This window comes from Phaseolus vulgaris, chromosome 1 (assembly GCF_000499845.2).
Source record: "Phaseolus vulgaris cultivar G19833 chromosome 1, P. vulgaris v2.0, whole genome shotgun sequence".
Lineage (NCBI taxonomy): Eukaryota > Viridiplantae > Streptophyta > Magnoliopsida > Fabales > Fabaceae > Phaseolus > Phaseolus vulgaris.
In genome coordinates, this window is record NC_023759.2 from 30,010,436 (window position 1) to 30,017,951 (window position 7,516).

Consider the following 7,516-nt stretch of genomic DNA (forward strand, 5'->3'; position numbering starts at 1 on the left):
TGGGATTGAGAGTAATTTGTTCAATCTCTCTTGTATTAAGGTGATATTTAAACATAATATTTTTTTGTTCTTAATTGATGATTGGTATTGTTATTTTATTTGTAAAGCTAGTTTATCATGATTTTGATAATTATATTTGCCTGAAAAGTATTTCTAAGTTTCTGACCTAAATGATAATGCTTAACATATTTGAATGCTAGAAATAAATTTGAAATGTTAATTTTTATCAACTTATAATTGTAAGGATAAAAAGTTTTTATAAATATGCGAGGAATCGATATTTAGGAGTCATTTTTAATAATTTTATACCCGAGAAATCAATATAAATAAATTTTGTATGGACATTAATATCAATTAAAAAATAGAATATTATTATGCTTTTCAAAATACAAAAGAGTGAGAAGGATGAACCCCAATCCCAATTTTCCCAATTGAATCAATAACTCTTTACTTTATTTACCTTCTTGCATTCACACTCAACAAACATACTACAAACTTTTACTTATTGTTTTCTATTTAGTAAATCTTATACTTTTGTGGGTTCGATATCCGTTCTTAGTGACAAATTATTACTTCTCACACAACACACTTGCCTAAGATAGTCATCAAGTTTTTTGCGCCGTTGCCAAAAGTAGTTTAATTTTTTGAATACAAATTCTTAAATATTTGTGATTATTTTAATTTTAATTTTAATTTTGTTTTTGTTTTTTTTATTGTTTGAATTTTATTTTATTTGCAGATTTTTTTTACTTTATTTTCTGAATTATTTTAAATTTATTTTATTTTAGCCGTTTTCCATTTTAATTTGTAAAAGTTTAATATTTTTTTTACTACTAGTGAATCCTTGTGCTAACTTTTGAGTGAGCTGTCTTATATGATATTAAGAGGTCAGATTTTCAAATATCAATTATTATTTAAATCAAAGATTGAAAAGGAAACTAGAAGAAACTAGGGACAAAGAGAAAAGGAAAACAAGGAGACACTAGAGAAGAATCCTCAACCTCTTCTTCTCTTCCCATTAATATTTTTAAGGAGGAAAACACCACCTCCTAGGAGAACACTTAGAGATTATGCCATACCTACTACCACCAAATGAAACCTGCATTTATTAGTGTTACAAGTGCCCATCACTTTACAATAATGGACCATGAGGATTCATATACACATTTGTCTACATTTTATGAATTGGTGGGACACAATGGGCTTTCAATAAGAGGATATTGAAAATGTTTATATGCGTTTATTTCTTTCTTCATTGGTAGGAAAGGCTAAAGAATGACTCAAATCACTTCCAAATCAGAGCCTCGCTAGCTAGAAGGATGTAGAGAATTTCTACAAATATTTTTTCCATTATCTTGCTACATCAAATCAAAGTATTAGATTTCTATGTTCAGATAAGGAGCAGGTGAAGCCTTCTGTGAGACATGAGAGAGATTTGAAATGATGTTGAGCATATGCCCAAATCATGGGTTTGAAGACATTGCTCAATTGAACATTTTTCATAATGGTCTTAGATTTGATACCAAGATGCTCCTAGACGTTGCAGCTGGTGGCACAATGATGGTTGTTGATGTAGAACAGACCACAAAGATTATTAATACATTGGCATTAATAGATTAGCAAGCCCAACATGTTAGAAAATGTATTTAGAAGAAATGGTTGTTAGAATTGAGTACTTTACACTCCTGAATCATAATAAAATTCTGACACAACAGCTTGAAGCATTAACTACATAAATTGATAAATTGCTAAGATGTACAATCTTCTCAAAGTCAGAGTCAATCAACAAGGTATGATTTTTGCGGAGGTGATCATCCCAATGGTCACTGTTCTTATGAAAACAATTAGTTTGAAGCAAAAGTAAATTACATGGGCAACCGAGGAAGGCAAGGTGGTTTCTCCAACAATAATAATTATTCAAAAAGGTTGGAGAAGCAATCAGAATCAAAATTTTGGGTGAAAACAAGATAATGGTCCATCCTACAAGCAAGGTCCTTTCCAACAACAACAACCTCTATGATGTGATTCCAATAGCCACATAGAACAAGATTCTTGACACTTTGAGGAATCACCTTGAGCTGGAAAATGTAGAGGCACTTTCTTAGAAGTTGGATCATGGTTCTAAGATCAAGAACTCACCAATAACAAGTACCAAATCCCAAACTCATTTGGATGAACCAAATATTGTCAAATTGAATCAACAAAGGAATAGAAACTAGATTAACCGAACAGAATTAAGCTACTAAACAAAAGAACCGAACAGAATTAAAAACAAAACAGAATATAGGTGCTGAAAATAGAAAAAAACCGAAAGCTAGACAACTCAAAACACAAGGCAACATGAACAATTGAAGAAGAAGAAAGGAAGGAGAAGAGAATGCTCATGAAGATGGAAGATAGGTTGGATGATCACGCCACTAGAAGTATGGATGCTCCTAGATGAGTGTGGAAGCCGCCACTTGAGGAAACCATGGTCCTTCAAGATAAGACTAGAGTAGAAGCTCAAAGCTCTCCAAATGCTCACTCCAATTTTGAGTATAGTTTCTTTAGATAAATTCAAATCTGAATTTTTACAAAGAGAGCACCTCTATTTATAGCCTAAGGTGCTGAAAAGTAAGCCACACAAATTCAAAAAAACTCCCTCCTAAAAAGCTTCTAGAATTTGCGCCTAAAACAAAGCATGAGGAAGGTGTGATCCCTTCTCTCACTTTGGCACCTCCTTATTTACTCCTACACCTATCTACTAACACACCCCCCCCAAGACTCTTAACTAAAGACTAAAAGATGCTTTAACAATAGAAGTTTCTAATGTTTCCCTCTAAGCACCTTTCTAAACAATATTTATTTAAAACTTGGCTTTGCCCTTCATGGGATGGTCTTTGGACTTTTGTGGGCTTTGGCCTTCTTGGGCTTGGGCTTGGGCTTTATCTTTTGCAAAGATTAACAAGAAAAACTTTAAATGTGAAGGCGAATGATCTTGTTCTTCATTATAAAAAGCCACCTTTAGTTGATTCTCATCATACTCCCCGAGTTGGAGAGAATTCGCCCACGAATTCTGAATCCCTGCATATAACAAAGTCAGTTTACTTTTACAATCAAAAGTGTAAGAAAAAGGAATACATGACTTAGCAGATGGAACCAAAGGGATTGCAGAAAAGGAGGTCCTACAAATCGACCAAGTTGGAAAAATGTGTTTGGGAATGATGATATTTTTGGGAAAAAGACCTCTTAAATGGTGAAACCCATTAGGAGGTATGAAAAAATCATCCCTAACATATTTTAACCAAGGTGGTGTTGAAATAGGAACCTTGGGTAATGAAAAAGATAAAGAAGAAGAAGACCTTGGAGGGTCCATTTGAGGTATAGCACGAGTCAACATGATGGATTTAGAGGAGAAAATGGTGTGACTCGGTGTAGTACTTACTTCTTTTTCTTTCTCATTTTCTCTTTTAGTTTTCATTTTTATTTGGTCCTCATGAACCTCTTTGGGAGAGAGGGGTTTTAATATAACCTTGCGCCCTAGGAAGGAAAAAGACATTGTATTGGATAGGCCATCATGTAAAACATGTCTATCATATTGCCAAGGCCTTCCTAAAAGAAGATGAGAAGCTTCCATGGGCACAACATCACATAAAACCTCATCTTTATACTTTCCTATAGCAAATTTAATGAGGACTTGTTTATTCACCATGATTTCACCTACTTCACTAAGCCATTGTAATTTGTAGGGCTTGGTATGAGAGATAGTGGGTAAGGCTAACTTCTCCACAACTCTTGTACTAGCCACATTAGTGCAACTTCCCCCATCAATAATCAAGGAACATAACTTGTTGTTGATAAGACATCGGGTGTGAAAAATATTTTCTCTTTGAGTATCATTCAAAGATTTTGGAATTGTGCCCAACATACGTCTTACCATCAATAAGTCACCTTCACAAGGACTTTCACTCTCATTTTCACTTGATGGTCTAGAAGGTGAAGAATGCCTAGGTGAAGTGGAATCATGCTCACTAACTACAATGCCTTCATGCATGTACATACTTCGTTTAGAAGGGCAATTAGCAGCAATGTGACCATATCCCAAACATTTAAAACACTTTTGACTAGACGATTTAATTGGGGATTTAGGCCTAGAAGTAGATGGCGTAGGATCCTTGGGTTTGAAAGAAGAATCTTTGGAAGGATGTTTGGAAAAAGAATTTTTGTTTCTCCAAGACTTGGAGTAGTATCCATCATTGGAAGCATTTTTTAAAGAGTTTTTCTTAGCAAGTTGGGCTTCCACCTTCATTGCAAGATGAACTAAAGAGCCCAATGATGAATACTCTTGTAACTCAACAAAGTCTTGAATATCCTTCCTAAGACCACTCACAAACCTAGCAATCATAGCTTCCTCACTTTCCTCTAATTCAATTTTAAGCACAAGCGTTTCTAGCTCTTTATAATATTCATCCACATTTAGCGTGCCTTGTTGAAACCGTTAGAGTCTCAACATGAGGTCTTTCCTAAAATGTGGGGGCACAAATCTAGCGCGCATTTGATCCTTTAAAGAGTTCCAAGAGTCCACGGGAGGACCCTTGTGATAGATAATGTCCTTTACAATTCCATGCCACCATTTCATGGCATAATCACTAAACTCTAGGGTGGCTAGCTTAAGCTTATGCTCATCTTGGATCTCATGGATCTCAAATATTTGTTCACACTTAGCCTCCCAATCTAAATATACATTAGGATCACTTGAGCCATTGAAACAAGGAAGCTTGACCGAAGGTAGCCTAGCCTTTGCATCTTGGTAGTAGCCATTGCCATAGTGAGGTCTCTCCCCTTGGTTGTGATGTCTATGTCCAAGGAATTGGGGTGGAGTTCTCCTTCTCCTATGGTCCTCTTCACGGCCTATGTCATTGGAAGAACCTCTTGTTGAAGGTCTATGTGAATGATGCCCATCATGGATAGAAGGAGATGGTCTAGCTTGTTGGACCTCCATCTTTTGCATTTTCTCTTCCAACCGTCTAATTGTTCTTTGAGCTTCATGTAATTCACCAAGAATGGAAGCTTTGGAAGGAGAATTCTGCTTGTAGGATGCATCACTTGAAGATCCAGCCATTTGTAATTAAAAAAAACAGCAAACACACAAAAAACAGCAAACAAGTTAAAAATTAGCAAAAACAGTGAGCTTTTTGGCAATGAAACTGCCGAAATGAACTAAGGCTGAAAAAGATATCACTCTCAAAGAAATAATGTTCTTGCACCAATCTGATCTTGAGGCCTTGGAATCCTCAAATGAAATATGTCAAAGCAAGCACACCAATCTTAAGAGCAAACCACCACAAAACCAAAGAAACAATAAAGACAAACAAGAAAAGGTATAAGCAAGGAAAGGTAATTGCAAAAGGAATACTATATGTAAGACAAACTCAAAGAGTAAGAATGAAAGACAATCAAGAAAATAAAGAACTCAATGAGAAAAGTAGGCACACAAAAGAATACCTAAGGAAAAGCACTAGAGTAGATGAAGAAAACAAAAAATTTAGCTACTGGAATTTTTTTTTTTTATGCAAACTGTGTTTGATATTCACTGATTTAACTGGAACGTTGTAGAGCGAACTGGATTATGAAATTTATACCACAGAAACTTCAAGATGTTAACTCAAAAATGGCACTGGAATCAATTAAAAACAGTAAGCCAATTGAGAGAAATAAATTTTTTAAAATCACTGCCAGATTACCGTATTTTTTTCGGCAGGAATGTACACTTTTTTTATTTTATTTATCATTTTTTGTGTACTTCATATTTTTGAATGATTCTTTTTTCTATTCTTTTCTAACACTTTGAATATCTCAAATCCAGAATTTCAGAATTTTACAGTACGTAAATCAATTGCAATAAGGAAAAACAGTAAGCACTTTTTTTCAGAAACAGAGGAATCCTAATAGGAATAAAAAACAGGATGATGAACTAGCAAAGACATAATAGAAAATGATGTATTGGAACTTGTATAGGTCTAGAATACAAGTATGAACTCAATTCTAAAAAGAAAATGCACAAAGGATCAACATCAATTCAGAAAATTATATGACACCAAAGCAAGAAACAATCAAAACAATAAAAGTACTACTAGAAGTAATGACATATATGGAATAACATGACTAAGACAAAACTTGACATGATTCAAAAATTAAAAGACACATCACAAATTGTAACAAGTGAAAGGAAGCTTAAGGTAAACTCTAGGAAGGATAATGCCATTCCAAAAGAGCAACCATACTCATAAGAATTATGAGTGCCATAAACCTTTCCACAAACACTTGGAGCAAAAGAAAAACAGCAAGAATACTCAATTAAAATTCTAAAACAGAAACTTAAATTGCAAGAAATTAAAAAGAGCTCTTGAAATAAAGTGCACACAACTCAACAATTAAACAAGAAGAACCTAAGACTCATGATACCACATGATGTGATTCCAATAGCCACATAGAACAAGATTCTTGACACTTTGAGGAATCACCTTGAGCTGGAAAATGTAGAGGCACTTTCTTAGAAGTTGGATCATGGTTCTAAGATCAAGAACTCACCAATAACAAGTACCAAATCCCAAACTCATTTGGATGAACCAAATATTGTCAAATTGAATCAACAAAGGAATAGAAACTAGATTAACCGAACAGAATTAAGCTACTAAACAAAAGAACCGAACAGAATTAAAAACAAAACAGAATATAGGTGCTGAAAATAGAAAAAAACCGAAAGCTAGACAACTCAAAACACAAGGCAACATGAACAATTGAAGAAGAAGAAAGGAAGGAGAAGAGAATGCTCATGAAGATGGAAGATAGGTTGGATGATCACGCCACTAGAAGTATGGATGCTCCTAGATGAGTGTGGAAGCCGCCACTTGAGGAAACCATGGTCCTTCAAGATAAGACTAGAGTAGAAGCTCAAAGCTCTCCAAATGCTCACTCCAATTTTGAGTATAGTTTCTTTAGATAAATTCAAATCTGAATTTTTACAAAGAGAGCACCTCTATTTATAGCCTAAGGTGCTGAAAAGTAAGCTACACAAATTCAAAAAAACTCCCTCCTAAAAAGCTTCTAGAATTTGCGCCTAAAACAAAGCATGAGGAAGGTGTGATCCCTTCTCTCACTTTGGCACCTCCTTATTTACTCCTACACCTATCTACTAACACACCCCCCTAAGACTCTTAACTAAAGACTAAAAGATGCTTTAACAATAGAAGTTTCTAATGTTTCCCTCTAAGCACCTTTCTAAACAATATTTATTTAAAACTTGGCTTTGCCCTTCATGGGATGGTCTTTGGACTTTTGTGGGCTTTGGCCTTCTTGGGCTTGGGCTTGGGCTTTATCTTTTGCAAAGATTAACAAGAAAAACTTTAAATGTGAAGGCGAATGATCTTGTTCTTCATTATAAAAAGCCACCTTTAGTTGATTCTCATCACTCTATATCCTTCAGTTCCTGAAAGACTGAACAAATTTGAAGATACCTTGGAAAAGTTCATGAAAG

At 34.7% G+C, this 7,516-nt stretch overlaps 1 pseudogene; it reads right to left on the reverse strand.

Annotated features, from left to right (window-relative positions):
- Positions 1-1,366: 1,366 nt before the first annotated feature.
- LOC137816791 (small nucleolar RNA R71) lies at positions 1,367-1,472 on the reverse strand (annotated as a pseudogene).
- Positions 1,473-7,516: the final 6,044 nt, after the last annotated feature.